Source organism: Lissotriton helveticus, chromosome 1_1 (genome assembly GCF_964261635.1).
Source record: "Lissotriton helveticus chromosome 1_1, aLisHel1.1, whole genome shotgun sequence".
NCBI lineage: Eukaryota > Metazoa > Chordata > Amphibia > Caudata > Salamandridae > Lissotriton > Lissotriton helveticus.
This window is the reverse complement of record NC_136057.1, coordinates 255,985,076-256,000,920: the sequence shown is the minus strand read 5'-3', so window position 1 is coordinate 256,000,920 and position 15,845 is coordinate 255,985,076. Positions and strand designations below refer to the sequence as shown.

Below are 15,845 nucleotides of genomic sequence, written 5' to 3'. Positions count from 1 at the left end.
AAAGAAATAATGAGAAACAAGCAGGGTATGTGCACATGTGGGTTGAACAAAAATGTAAAAGGCACACATTTCATTTCATTGTCTATGTTTCGAATCTAAAGAGTTTCTAAACCTATATTTTTCACCTCTGGAATCACTCATCAGGATCAAGCCCTTGTTGTATGTGCAATTGGGAGATTTTTAAATGGAATACATGTGGGTTTAAAAAGACTCGATTAATTTGTCAGGGAATTCGTGGGTCTTGTATAAGACCTCCACCATTTTTTTGTTACTTTGCTGTATGTATATTGTTGGCCATCTTCTTTTAAATACCTTTTAAATGTATGATTTCCGGAGGTCTTTATGGTAATGTTTATAGACTATGGTCTAAATAAACAACAATTTGATCTGATCTGATCTACTCCAGTTGTTCCAGTGGCATTCAATAACCTCTAATTGCCCAGTATCAATTTTTTATTCTGACACAATGAAGCCAATTGCATAGTGGCGGCTGGTGACATTTGAAAGTGGTGAGCGTAGCGAGCAAGCCGGAACAACATACGGGGAGAAAAGTTTGAAAAAAGAGTGGACAAATGATGCATTTTCACGCAAATTTGAGAAAGCAGGAAGGTTAATAAAGCAATTGTGAAAGTGCAGTTATTACATTAATAAAGAGAGGTCATATAACATAGGTAGCTGCTTATTCAGTATTATCCACATGCAGTAGAATTCTAGGCGCAACTTGAATTGTGATCGTCAAGGTCTGTATTATTGTCATGAAGCAATGAGGACCTGGCTAATTTCTGCATATTTGGCTTTTTTCCCCAACAGTCCAATTAGCGCCAAGACCCTATGGAAGAGATAAGTCAACATTTGATAAAAGACTGAAACATAAAGTGAACTGGGACCTTATCTCAGGGTGTGAAATCTTATAATCAGTGATACTTGTGACATCTTAAGGCCTCTACTCGCTTGTTCCTGGCCGTTATCTTCAACCCATGCCAGCACAATGTGTTCACTATCTCCGGAGTTCCAAATATTTAAATATTATGGGCATATTATCAAGAAACGGAGTTAAAATTATCGCTGTTGTAGCGGCAGAAAACTGCCGCTAAAGCGGCGATAATGGGCTTGATAATATGCCCTTGAGCATTCCAATAAAAGCCCATGTTCTCGCGTCAACATGGGCTTCTATTGGAATTCTCAAGCGCATATTATCAAGCCCATTATCGCCGCTTTAGCAGGAGTTTTCTGCCGCTAAAACAGCGATAATTTTAACACCGTGCTTGATAATATGCCCCCTCATTTCTACTAACTTTCTTGCATAGACTAATGTAGACACATACAAAATAATGTGCTGCCGATGCATATGTTATACCCTATAGAAATGCACTGAAGAACGGCTGATAGGAGCGAACGTGGGGGCATATTATCAAGGACCGGTGTTAAAATTATTGCTGTTTTATCGGCAGGAAACTGCTGATAAAACGGCGATAATGGGCTTGATTATACGCCCTTGTTAACTCCCATAGAAGCCCATGTTAATATCAGAACATGAGCCCATGTTAATATCAGAACATGGGCTTCTATGGGAATTAGCAAGGGCGTATTATCAAGACCATTATCGCCATTTTATTGGGAGTTTCTGGCCGATAAAACAACGATAATTTTAACACCGGTCCTTGATAATATGCCCCCCGGTCCCTCGTGACAAAAACGAGTAAATTGACTTTCATCATTATGAACAAGCTCATATTTATCTATGTCAAAAGCGCCCTGCTCCTGCCCTGCTGAAAGAATGACTGCTAATCACAACAGCTGGATGTTTTCCAAAGGTGCACATGACACTATATTCTTGCTATAAGGCTTCTGTCTCTCGGGTGGGTGCCTGCTTAAATATTATAGCCCTCGTCTGTTATTGATTTGAATCATGTTAAATATTAAAATTAAGTCTAATGTTTGCTATTCAGTTCTACCGTACACAACTCTCAATCATAGGCAGATCTTATTTCCCGTAAAAATGCATTCTGCCCCTGCCAGCTCTGCTGAAAGCAATCAGATAGGTGTGTGTGGGCTGTGGAAAAGTAAATTTTGCCATGTTCTGTGTCCCTACGTGTTCCCCATCTTATGTTATATGTGCATGATTAATATGCATATGTATTCCCCATGATCGATTAAAGACGCAATTACAGTTGTGTCCATCTCTAGTATGCCAGTTTCCAGTTCTCGTGAAAGCTACGAGTATTAGGCCTATGTAAAGCTACATTGACACGTTTCTCAGTGTGCACGTTATTTCATTGAAAATCCCCGTTTCTAGGCCTCAAAAGGGCCCGGACTCAGATTCAGCTCCTGTCTCCTGAACCCTCGCTGAGGAGCGATACAGCCCCCACCTGTATCCCTGACCCTTCACTTACTTCCTGCCTCACAGGGCCTGGCTCTGCCTGCCAGTCTGCCAAGAGTATGTTATGATTCTAGTTATCAGTCCAGCCCTCCTTCTCTGCATTCCTAAGCTACTGAATCGCATCAATAGTTTCAGTCATCGTCGAGCCTTTACGTCTCCATGTAAGAGAAATACTGTATTTATGGTCATTTAATATTCCTCAACACACACTACATGTAGAATAATGCATGCACCAGTCTTAGTGTCTGTTAGCCTTTGCCCTGATAACTTTTGGATTCTATCAACATGTTCTCTAAACATCAGATACTAGATAGTGTTTAGGTACATGTCGCTCTGACTCTCCAGACTGTAGTCTCCCCTTCTAGCACAAAAGTCATAGCCCCCAGCTTTTCCCTAGTTACACGTCATTGCCAGCGTGCGCGCACCACTAGGTTAGAGGTCCCGGCTCCTTAGGTAGCCCCCTCCATGTTTCCGCCCCATTTATGACATATTCTGTTACGTTTACATCACATGTCTATGTACACGCCTCTTGTTACACCTACTTTCACCCTTATCTTTCGCGACTGTTACAGGCCCCACCCACTGTTACGCCTACTGTATGTACTGTAATGCAATTGTTTTAACTATATATACTTGTGTACTGTTACTAAAAGCCAGCGCGCTCATTCCAGCTCCTGCCCGACAGCTGTCGGGGCCCCCCTGTTGGCTAGCCATCCCAGATCTTGCCCGTGCAGGTTGTCCTGTTCCTGTCCTTTATGCTGTATTAAAACCTGCAAACTCCTACTACCTCGAATCTTGACTCTTATTTATTGAGCTATCTGTTATTGTTATATCCAGTCAAAAATAGAGGTATTATTTATTTATTTACCACATAATGGCGCCCGAATAGGGACTTGCCCTTTCCCCACGCGCCGGAGAAGCCACGCAAGCCCCCTGATCCTCTGCAGCCGTGACGGAACCATACCGTGCACGTGCAGATATTTCTGCTTCAAGTATCCCTCAGGCCCACGGAGGAGACGGAGGTTGCGGTCCAGCATCCAGACGAGGCGGTGGAGGAACGCGGCGAGTCCCGACCAGAGTCCAAGCCGAGAGTCCAAGGTCCGAGGTATCCGGAGGCCCACCCGTAACAGAAGTCCGAAGTTCGTCCGTCCGGCGTCGAAGCAGTCCAGTCCAGTCCGAGGCCTTCCGTTCTTGCTGCCCGGTGAGTACCGTTGCTGGGGTAGTATCTAGACAGGGTCAATTGCATTGTCTCTGGTCCGTGGGTTTGGGGTACACAGATCCAACACGAAGTGTCCACTTAGGTGGATGCGGGTCCTGACGTGTCTCTTTATGAGACCGGTAAGTTTCGTACTGTTTTAGCAGTGCATCTAGTTTCTGTTCTAGTCCGTTCTGTTCTCGAGAAATTCATGTATTCTGTTTTCAGTATTCCAGGTAGTGTTTTGTCCGAACTGTTATCCTAAATGTCATTCATGTATTTCAATGTCGTGGTATGAAAGTGGTGTAATTATCGTGTTCATTGTGTATTGTATTGTGTCTAGACTCCAGCCCAGTCATGCCATTGTTTTCCAAGTTACGTCAGTTAAAAACTAGAAAAGGTCTGTTAGATGAAGCAGTTCCTGTCCCGCCTAGGGACAGTCCAGGTCATTTTATGTATCAAAAGCATGGCATAAGTGCCATATTATATCTAGATTTATGGGTGGAGTACACCAAACAGTTAGAAGAAAAGTACAGATGGCCCGTATCGGGTACATGGGATGCCGAGTGCATCATGCGAGTAGAAGAAGTATTATGGAAAAAGAAAGCCAGACAGTCACAGAAAGATGCCATCGAGTTATGGCGCAAAGAATCTCATAAAAGAACCGAAAAAGAAATCAGAAAGTCAGAATTAAGTAGAGAATCCTTAGAAAAAGCCCAAGAAAAGGAACTAATCGAAATAGGTGAACGAGTTAAAACCGAACAGTCAGACAGACAGAGGAATGCCCACATTAAGGGTATGTATCCTCTTCTTGCCGAGGGCTTGCCAAAAGCAACCCCGGAGGCATCCAGTAATTTCCCGCCACCCTTAGTTCCGACCAAGCTACGTCACAAACCGACCGCAGCTGATATTTTTCTCTCGTCCTATTTGGACGACACAGTCCCAGAAAATGCAAATCCTGTTCCACCAGCTCCTGTGAATAATGTAATTCATGATCCTCCAGCCACCGGGGCACCTGTTGCAGTACCTGTTACGGCACCCCCGGTCCAGCCCGTAGTACAAATTCCCGCCACATCAGTCACTCTGCCAGCACGAAGAGTATCAGTCGACGATTCCAGTTTAGGGGCCGCGGGAGGAGGTCCTCCTGGTACCCCGCCGCCAAGTAGACGTTTAGGAGCAGTCGAGTTACATGAACGTGCGTTACAGCGTACGCCTAAATATAAGTCCATTGCAGAAATCAGGCGACTTCTTACTGAATGCTGTTATGATCCAGTCCCAGGCGAGGATAGTATGGTTATATATTCCGTACGTATAAGACAGGTGTCCGAGTATTTGGTCACCCTACCGAATATGAAAGAAGATCTAGACAGAATGTATCGCTCCTCATTCATTCGTACAGGACAAGATCCAGAAAGTATTGCTGAAGTCATGTCTCTCAGGAAAGCTGAGATCCAGTTGATGTTATTAAAGTTTCTGATCAATTGTTTAATTAGGGAACAAGATTCCCCGACTAAAGATCCGACCGAAATGAAAATTTTGACAAAGTGGAGTGATAATATAGCCGAGGGTAAGCACAAGACACTCAATAGTATAGAGAGTATGTACAAGAAAATACGTAAAGAAATAATAAGGTTACACGAACAACGCAAAGAAGCACAAGTAAGCGAGAAAGAAAATGACTCTTCTACTGAAGAGGTAGACGACGAGAATACCGCCAGAATAGCGTATGTAGGTAAATCTAGAATTCTAGACCGACATTTACGCCTAGAACACAAGAAAGTTTTTCTTCTTCCAGCACCAGAACAAGGTTCTCTAGAACAAGTATTTCAAGCTACCGATCAAATTCTGAAATCACGAATCGGTTATAGTGAATTAAGTACTATGCATGAACAAGAACTAGCCCGATCAGCAGTCCGATGGATTACTGATTCTACCACTTTTCCAGACGAAATAGTGGCACAAATGTTTCTGAAATTGCCCCCAGCCGAGCAGCGACTGGTGGGTATGTATATGATCCAGCACCTCATTACGCTGTATGAGGGTCAACATTCTGATCCAGGTCCGTTACATGATGTCCTGAACGAGTTACTCCAGTATAGATGGAAAGGTTTAGGTACCGATTTAATTAGTGTCATTCTAGAACAGCGCCACAAATATAGAACGTTTTTAAATCCGCATTTTGTTCATGTCTCACCTCCAGAAAGTAAACCGTTTTACATAGATAGACAGCATCCGTTACGAGAAGTACACCCAGTTAGGACACCAGATGGTGAAATGCAACGAGTATTTGTTTACACCCCAGTTACCAAGATGGAACTCTTAGAAATGAAGAAATTAATTCCCTGTCACGACAAAGATCCAGCAGGGTTCCACCGAGAATTAAAAGACATGCTCCGTATGGGAGAATACACGTATCCAGATATTATTAAAATGCTAAAAGTCCTGTTGCCTGCAGGCATATATGAAAAACTCAAGGAAAAGGATTGGGAGGTGGGAGAGAAAAAGATCGATTGGACAGCTCTAGAAGCTGAAGATAAGATACGAGTACCAGGTACCGGTCTTGGAGACAAATGTAAAGAATTACCAGAATTATTGATACAAGTTTTACCTAGATTATTAGCCACTAAAAAGGAAGACTGGGATGCAATCTCAGCCTGTAAACAGAAACAAGACGAAGACACTAGTGATTTTTATTCTAGATTCGAGAAATGCTTTAGCATTAACAGTGGTCTCAAGACGAGTAGCGAGTCATACCCTCATCTTTTTGTTACTAAATTAGTCGAGAATTCAAGTCCACAAGTTAAAAATCGAGTTTTGAAAGTCGAAAGTACTTGGCAAGCTAGTACCCCGTCCCAAATGCTCCAGATGCTCCAGTATCACCAGAATAGAATCAGAGAAGAGCAAGAACACGAGAGAAGACGTATGAAAGACACGAAAATGAAAGTACTAGTTGCACAATCTGTCCCTCAAGACAGTCAGAAGAGGGGTCCGAATCAAGCCAGTCATCCTGCAGCTCCCGTTAAAGGGACATGCAATTATTGTAAACAGCCAGGTCATTTTATAAACGAGTGTGCAGTTCTGAAACACAACATAGCCACTGGTAAAACTAAAGAAAGACCACGTCCGCCTAGACAAGAACAAGTTTCACAGACTTCTCAGCCACAGAATGCACAACAGACAGTTCCAGCACCGCAGCCTATCGCTGCAACACAACATGTTACACAGCAGATGTACCAGTATGCACAGACAGAGTATCCAGAGTATCAAGCGTATTCATGAAACAGCCTAGAGAGGGAGGTAGGCTTGCCTCTCATCGAGATTCCTGTAGATCAAGAAGGTCCCTATGTTCATAGTCAAGTCTTAGGGAAAGACAGAAAGTTTCTGATTGATACAGGGGCAAGTAGGACGACCATTAGTCACGACGAGGTTCCAGGGGCTCCGCTCTCAGGCTCTAGAAATGTTTCCCTTGGATTTTCAGGAAAGCCAATTGTTAACGAGATTTCCAAACCAGTTACTCTAGAAGTAGGTCCATTGTCCCGAACTACTGATCTATTGCTTACGAAGTCATGTCCAGAAAATTTGTTAGGCATTAAGACACTGAAAGAATTAGGTGCAGTTATTTGCTGTTCCCCAGAGGGAATACGTTTGTTTTTACGTGACTTCAAGGGTCACTATGTTTTACGAGATTTTGATCCGAGATTGTCTAATGTTCCGCAGCATCTATGGGCGCAAGGTCCAACTGATGTTGGTTTCATGCAAATCACACCCCATCGTGTGACTCTCAAGCAAGGTATAGTCTTGCCACGAATCAGACAGTACAGATTGCCACCTGAGGCTGTAGCAGCCTTATCCAAAATTATTGACGAGCTTATTGCTCAAGGAGTAGTTGTAGAAACTGACTCCAATGTATGTAATTCTCCTATCATTCCAGTCATGAAACGTACTGATTTAAATGCACCCCCAGTATATCGATTAGTGATTGATCTTCGAGAACTCAATAAATTTATCATTCCCCAGTATCCAGTTGTTCCAGATATCTCATCCCTATTGACAGCCATTGATTCTGAGGCAATATTTTTTACAGTAATAGACCTCAAGAATGCATTTTTCAGTGTCCCCATTCATCCAGACAGCCAGTACCTTTTCGGTTTTTGTTTAAATGGAAGGAGCTATAAATTCACACGAGCTCCTCAAGGTTTCACAGAAAGTCCTAGCATTTACAGTCAAGCACTTAAGAGACAACTAGACAATATTCACATGCCAACTGACACTGCCCTGCTCCAGTATGTCGATGATCTACTGATCACAGCCCGTTCTGAACATGCTTGCGAGCGAGCATCGCTTACAGTCCTGTATTTCCTAGCCGAGATGGGGCACAAGGTGTCCCCTTCGAAGCTTCAATTCTGTGTCCAGCAAGTGATCTACTTAGGCCACTTACTGTCCAAGTGGGGTAGGCAGTTGACACCCGATCGTATCCAGTTAATAGCGAGTCTTCCTCAGCCCAAGACCCAGAAGGAGGTACGTGCTTTTATCGGCCTTACTTCTTATTGCAGACAATGGATTCCTCAGTATGCATTTCTAGCCAAGCCATTAATACAGTTAACGACACAGGAGGCAGCCGTATCGACTGTCCTCCCTTGGACATCTGAACATACACTTAGTTTCAATGAGTTAAAGAAAGCCTTATGCCAAGCTCCTGTCCTAGCTACACCGAACTACGATAAGCCTTTTACACTTTTTGTCACAGAACGTGATGGTACAGCATTATCTGTTCTTACACAAGATCAAGCAGGACAATACAAGCCCTGTGCTTATTTTTCGAGCACACTAGATCCTGTAGCCCAGGCTCTGCCTGCGTGCCTCAAGTCAGTTGCAGCCACAGCACTAGCTATCAGACAAAGTGATTCCATAGTATTAGGACATTCCTTGACAGTACAAGTTCCACACTCCGTGGAAGTTCTTTTAAACCGAACACAGACTCAGCACTTGACAATTGCACGCTTGACAGGTTATGAACTGACACTGTTCCAGCCTCACATAGAAATCAGACGCTGCAATGTTCTGAATCCTGCTACACTGTTACCGTCAGTTACTTCCGGTCCTGCCACACATGACTGTGTGGAAGTTGTTAACACTATGACTAAGCCAAGACAAAATCTGACAGATATTCCATTACCAGATCCTGACCTGACACTTTATGTGGATGGTTCATGTATGAGAACGAGTACAGGAGAACTAGTAGCCGCGTATGCAGTGACTACTGACACTGAAGTTATTGAAACACACCGTATTGACACCCTGTCTGCTCAGGCAGCAGAGCTAGTTGCTCTGACACAAGCCTGCATACGTGCCAAGAACCTGAAAGTTAATATTTACACAGATTCACGCTACGCATTCGGAGTCGTACACGACTTCGGAGTGCTCTGGCAGGAGAGAGGTTTCATGACTTCTCATGGAACCAAGATTCAGCATGGTTTCCTTATTCAGGCCCTGTTAGATGCAATACATTTACCAACAGCTATCGCTATCATGAAGTGCAAAGCACATACGAAAGTCACTGACATTATTTCCCAAGGAAATGATCTAGCAGATCGAACAGCCAAGCTTACAGCACAGACTCCAGACATACCAGTTAACAAGACACCGACATCCACTCCAGATCAGACTACTTGTATGACAGTTAAGGACCCTACTCAAGATGTCATAGATATCCAGTTACATGCTACTCCCGAAGAAATCAAGAAATGGTCCGAACAAGGAGGGGTCCAGACAGATCAGGGATGGTTGACGAAGGGAAAAGCCACATGGTTTCTCCCCGACTCAATGGTTCAAGTCATTATCAATACCGCACATAGTCCTGCACACTTAGGAGAAAAAGCCATGTTAGACAGTATCCAGAACATTTGGTTCAACAAGCATTTACGAGCTGCAGCCAAGCAGAAAGTCCGTACCTGTATGATATGTTGCCAGTTCAATCCAGGTAAAAGTGTCCCGGTGGAACAAGGTGGATTCCAGCCCCCTGACCACCCTTTTGAAGTCCTCCAGATGGATTACATTCAGATGGAGCGATGTCGAGGTTTCAAGTATGTCCTTGTAGTTGTATGCGCTTTGTCCAGGTGGACAGAAGCATATCCAGTCCCAGATTACACAGCCGCGACCACTGCCAAGCAGCTGGTTCGTGAATATTTCCCCCGTTATGGACTCCCAAGGGTCGTATATTCTGATAACGGCCAGCCCTTCTCATCTGAATTAATGAAGCACGTTTCCCTGTTGTTAGGGTACCAGTGGAAGTTCCATTGTGTACGCCATCCAGAAGCAGCCGGTCTCGTAGAGAGACATAATCAAACCTTGAAAATCCGCATTGCCAAAATCTGTCAAGAAAAAGGTGTAGACTGGTTAGTTGCCCTGCCAGTCGCTCTGTTCTATATGCGCATGGTCGCACATTCCAGATCAGGTCTGTCCCCTTATGAGGTCGTATTCGGCCGCCCCCCGAATGTATGGGGTACACCTAGACCCCGAAGTATTACAGATGTTTCCAGTAATATGCTGACAGATTACCTAGCTTCCTTGATGTCTGCCCTCCACTCTTGTCGTTCACAGGTTGCCGCCGCATTTCCAGACAATACTGAGGTGAAACCGCATGAAATCGTTCCAGGAAGCTTGGTTCTCGTCCGGAATTTTGATCGTTCAAGTCCGCTGGAGCCTCGCTGGAAGGAGCCGAAGTTAGTCCTTCTAACCACTCGTACTGCCGTCAAGTTGGAAGGCAGGAAGGGGTGGGTGCATCTGTCACACGTCAAGACATTTCACGGACTAAAAGCTGTTTCCAAGAACATTTCCAAGGATTGTCAAGATTTTAAAGACTGCCAAGATACTATTCTTAAGGACTGTCCCGCAAATGACATTGATATCAAGCCCTCCCTGTTAGAGAAAACTCCGCAGCAGGAGTATAAAAGTAAGCTACGGTCTAGTAAAATAAGTCAGCCAGTTTAATTGTCTAAGTCCTCCCCTAGGTGAAACGGTTAGACAGGTTTCTGACATGTATGAAATAGACCCCCATAGTGAGAGAGTTAGTCAAAACTCAATCCGATGTATCGTTTTTCTAAGTTTTATATTGTTTCTCAGCCTAATGATTACCTGCACGAGCTATGCATTTCATTTATGTTTCCCAATTTCTCATGTAAATAAGTTTTTTAATGCTACAGTAGAGCACACGTTTAGTGATCTGCCTCCTCACGAACTATCCTATCGTCTTGCTATGCGCAACAATTCATTTATCCGCATGTTACATTATTCACACCAGACCAGCAATGCCACTAATTGTTGGGTGTGTGGTCGACTCCCCCCTTTCCAGACACCGAAGGGAGTTCTGCCACTGTTTCCTTATCCGTTTTCACATAATGGTTCATGTGGAGCATGGTCCACGTTAACGTCATCTTCAAATGATATGTCCCTTCTGAACAGTACATGTTTTCCAGACAAGCAAGGTCTTCCCCACAGAACAGGGTTAGATCTAGAAAATGAAGTTTATAATTTAGGTAATTATTCTTCGAATTTTATGGTCCTGAATGTTCAGTCTGATCCTACTCCAGACTTACCTGCTATTTCAGTATTACCAGTCAAAGGCGAATTATGTGTCCGAAATAACGGTTCCGTACATGTAGGACATAGTGATTGTACTACTATTGTCGAGTATAGTGACAGTGGGAAATCTATTTTTAAAGCTTCACGTCATTCTTATTTTGTTTGTGGTCAGACCGCATATGTTCGTCTGCCCCTCGATTGGGAGGGAACCTGTTACATTGCCTTCCTACTGCCACCAGTTTTCCTAGCCCCGTCCGATTATCACAGAAACACACTTCTAGTACACATTAGACATAAAAGGGAAATCGAGTCCCCGATTGTCGATCAAACTGAAACTGCTCTAGAACAATATACGGATTTCAATAGAGGATTCTTCTTCTTTATAGGACCTATCCAGAATAGTAAGTTAATACGTAGATTGACCAGAACCCTTGAAGCAGTAGTTAATGAGACTGCTTCTGCTCTAGGTAACTTAACCGAAGAGCAATCTGCTATGAGATTTGTCGTGCTCCAAATCGTCTCGTTCTTGACGTCATACTGGCCGATAGAGGAGAAGCATGTAGAGTCATCGGATCTAGTTGCTGCATTTTCATTCCAAATAACGCGCCGTCTGTTTATTCAGCTATAACCAGACTTCATAAAATTGCCCATCAGTTACACCAGAATCCAGGCACCTGGACATGGTCCGGTTGGTTTTGGAGTACAATTTCTGCCTGGGGATGGAAAGTATTGTCATTTCTAGGTATTGCAGTAGCGATCATATTCAGTTGCTGCCTCTGTATACAATGTGGCCCTGCGATTTGCGGCATTTGTGCTACCTCTTGTATTCCTAGTCCCAAGTCCCGTCCTAAATCCTGTTCCCAGAAAATTCGAGACGAGCAAATGATACTGTACGAAATGATAGATGGTATCATGAATATTGATGTTTCCTGATGGAAACGTAGTGACAAGGAGGGAATGTGGAAAAGTAAATTTTGCCATGTTCTGTGTCCCTACGTGTTCCCCATCTTATGTTATATGTGCATGATTAATATGCATATGTATTCCCCATGATCGATTAAAGACGCAATTACAGTTGTGTCCATCTCTAGTATGCCAGTTTCCAGTTCTCGTGAAAGCTACGAGTATTAGGCCTATGTAAAGCTACATTGCCACGTTTCTCAGTGTGCACGTTATTTCATTGAAAATCCCCGTTTCTAGGCCTCAAAAGGGCCCGGACTCAGATTCAGCTCCTGTCTCCTGAACCCTCGCTGAGGAGCGATACAGCCCCCACCTGTATCCCTGACCCTTCACTTACTTCCTGCCTCACAGTGCCCGGCTCGGCCTGGCTCTGCCTGCCAGTCTGCCAAGAGTATGTTATGATTCTAGTTATCAGTCCAGCCCTCCTTCTCTGCATTCCTAAGCTACTGAATCGCATCAATAGTTTCAGTCATCGTCTAGCCTTTACGTCTCCATGTAAGAGAAATACTGTATTTATGGTCATTTAATATTCCTCAACACACACTACATGTAGAATAATGCATGCACCAGTCTTAGTGTCTGTTAGCCTTTGCCCTGATAACTTTTGGATTCTATCAACATGTTCTCTAAACATCAGATACTAGATAGTGTTTAGGTACATGTCGCTCTGACTCTCCAGACTGTAGTCTCCCCTTCTAGCACAAAAGTCATAGCCCCCAGCTTTTCCCTAGTTACACGTCATTGCCAGCTTGCGCGCACCACTAGGTTAGAGGTCCCGGCTCCTTAGGTAGCCCCCTCCATGTTTCCGCCCCATTTATGACATATTCTGTTACGTTTACATCACATGTCTATGTACACGCCTCTTGTTACACCTACTTTCACCCTTATCTTTCGCGACTGTTACAGGCCCCACCCACTGTTACGCCTACTGTATGTACTGTAATGCAATTGTTTTAACTATATATACTTGTGTACTGTTACTAAAAGCCAGCGCGCTCATTCCAGCTCCTGCCCGACAGCTGTCGGGGCCCCCCTGTTGGCTAGCCATCCCAGATCTTGCCCGTGCAGGTTGTCCTGTTCCTGTCCTTTATGCTGTATTAAAACCTGCAAACACCTACTACCTCGAATCTTGACTCTTATTTATTGAGCTATCTGTTATTGTTATATCCAGTCAAAAATAGAGGTATTATTTATTTATTTACCACAGGGCTAGCATACCATTTAGGTGTCTCGCCTCCCCCCTCCCCCCCTCCCTCCTCCCCCCCCCCCCAAGTCTGCTCGGATCATCTCCACGATAAAATATTCTGAGGCGAGGAAACACAAACAGAAGATGTAGCGCTTTTGCAAGACTATGCAGCTTAGGCTGCGCATTTACTTCGAAAAGGGTAAAAAGTTAAGCCTTTCAAAAAAATACCTAGCGCAGGAATATTAATACCCTTGTTGATTTAAGGGGTTTTGAGGACCAGTCAGTGCTAAGTGCCAGTGAATGCTCAGGGTTCCTGAGTGAACAGGGAAAGTAAATAATGTAAAAGATGCTTTCTTTGATATTCTTTTCATAGGTAGTCAACACCAATAAAGCAACAATGTATCGGTATGAATCGAAATATTACACTAACGTAGATAAAGTTATGCTAAAGTTTCACGATCTTGCGTAGTGCGATCCTGGACAGCCGTTTACGGTAATATGAAAATAATCTACTGACTTCTTTAAGCAGGGAAAAATGAAAGTATATACAGTATCTGGTCATAGACTGCAGACGGGCTTAGATTTATTATCGCCACCTGAATACACAGTAGGACATGCATAGCTACTCACATCTTTATTACACACCACCAGTATGTTTTCATTACTGCTTACAATTGTTGTAAATTCATTATAATAATTGAATGATTAGCCATATATGAGGATTGATTGCCTTCACGGGCAAGCCATAATTCCCAGGTTTCGCTGCATAGTGGTTGATCCGGTGTAAATCGTTTATCTGTAAAAGCTTAATAGTCGTACTATACATATATGCAAAATACAACATATATTTCACAGTACTCTTACTATAGAGGTCATTTAATTGGGAAATTAAATATTGTGAAAAATACGTGTGAGGCTCTATCAACGGGTAATCGCTGCTCTAAAATTACAAATTACAGTGTAACAGACTAGAGCTCCAGAAAGTCCTGAATATAATCTGATTGGCAGCAGATATTCGAGGGCACCAAGCCATTTCACACCACAAGTTAACCCAGTTTTATAAGCTGTCCTGAGAAGTCATTTGTTCTGGCTGTTATTGTCCAGTTCCAGGCGAGAAAGCGATCAAATCTCTCTGAAGAGCTCATCATATTCTTTTATTTAACGGCTAGGGCGCTCGACCTCGGACCTCCGGATCTGGGTTCAAGTCTCGGTAACGACGTCAAAAACCTGTGATTCTGGGCAAATCACTTAATCTCCCCGTGCCTAAAATGAATGAGTGTCCTCATGTAACATAACTGGTGCTATGCAAAGCGCTCTGATACCTGATTCAGTTCGGGTCTAGTTCGCGCTATATAAAACTCTGCAAAAAAAAATAAATAAAAGCCTATACAATACACTCCTTCCATTGTAAAATATATACCGTTATTAATGAACGGAAAGGATTTGCATGTGCATTGCATAATGTCAGTAAATGTAAACATTAGATATTTGATGTCTTATTTTTTCTGTGAACCGTATATTTCCTAAATACCTGATGGGTCTGCGCTTATAAAATAGAGAGAAGCCCAACAGCAATCCCCTGCACCTCTGCAAATCATACCATTATGGTGTCCTCGTGGCTTCTTCTACAATATTATTTGGCCAGTGTACATGATTTGAGCCAGGGACCAAGCATTCAAGGCCTGCATGCTCGCCAGAGGGAAGGGGGGGGAAGGGGCGCGGGTGGTGAACTAAAAAATAAAAATAAAACATACCCTTTAGGCATGTGCAAGCGGTGCACCTGCACAGGGCCACAAAACCCCAGGGGCCACCACACCAATATATATCCTTAATATATTAATCCTCTGAGGATGGATACATATTTGCGTGGTGGCCCCTGGCAGGGATTTGGCGGCCTCCGGCTCTGTTCCACTTCTAAACACCCTGACCCCCTCCCCTCTTTACTGGCCTGCGCGCTCCGCCCCGCCCGGACCCCCTCTTCCGGGCCTCCTACCTACGCTCCCAGCCCAGGGCCACCATGAGCCTAGAGCCGCCCCTGCAGGAAGCAACCAGCAGGAAGCCTCCCTCCCCTACCCAAGCCAATCACAACGCTGCAATGGCAGCATTGTGATTGGTGAGGCACAGCGGAGAGCGCCCCAGCCGGGCCACTTTCTCTGTGTAGGCTGCATTCAGCAGCCTACACAGAGAAAAAGGGTGAGTGCGCATGACTGCTTTGTTCGGCCGTGGGGCCGCCCAAACAGTCAGTACCCACAACAGTGGGTAAGCCACTCCCCCCATGACCATTGCTTAACTTTTGTTAGGCTTAACCGTATGCTCATGAGACATGTGTCTTATATCTGGTAAGGTCAACCAGAAGCAGCACCATGACCACATTGGAACTGATGTTCCTAAGCCTGGTTAAACCCTTATGATGAAAGAGGAGAAAAACCCATGACAATCTGCCTTAAAAATTGTAGGAAGACCGGTTTCACAATGTAAATTTACAGTCTTATATTTCACTTATAAAATATTTGTTTAATGGTTTCTCTACCTATTGCAAATCA

At 43.9% G+C, this 15,845-nt stretch overlaps 1 protein-coding gene across 2 annotated transcripts in view; it reads right to left on the bottom strand.

The window, feature by feature from the left end:
* The window catches only part of LOC144791027 (proto-oncogene Mas-like), a 170,126-nt gene that overhangs the window by 43,749 nt on the left and 110,532 nt on the right, over window positions 1-15,845 (bottom strand). The gene's annotated exons all lie outside the window — the stretch shown is intronic.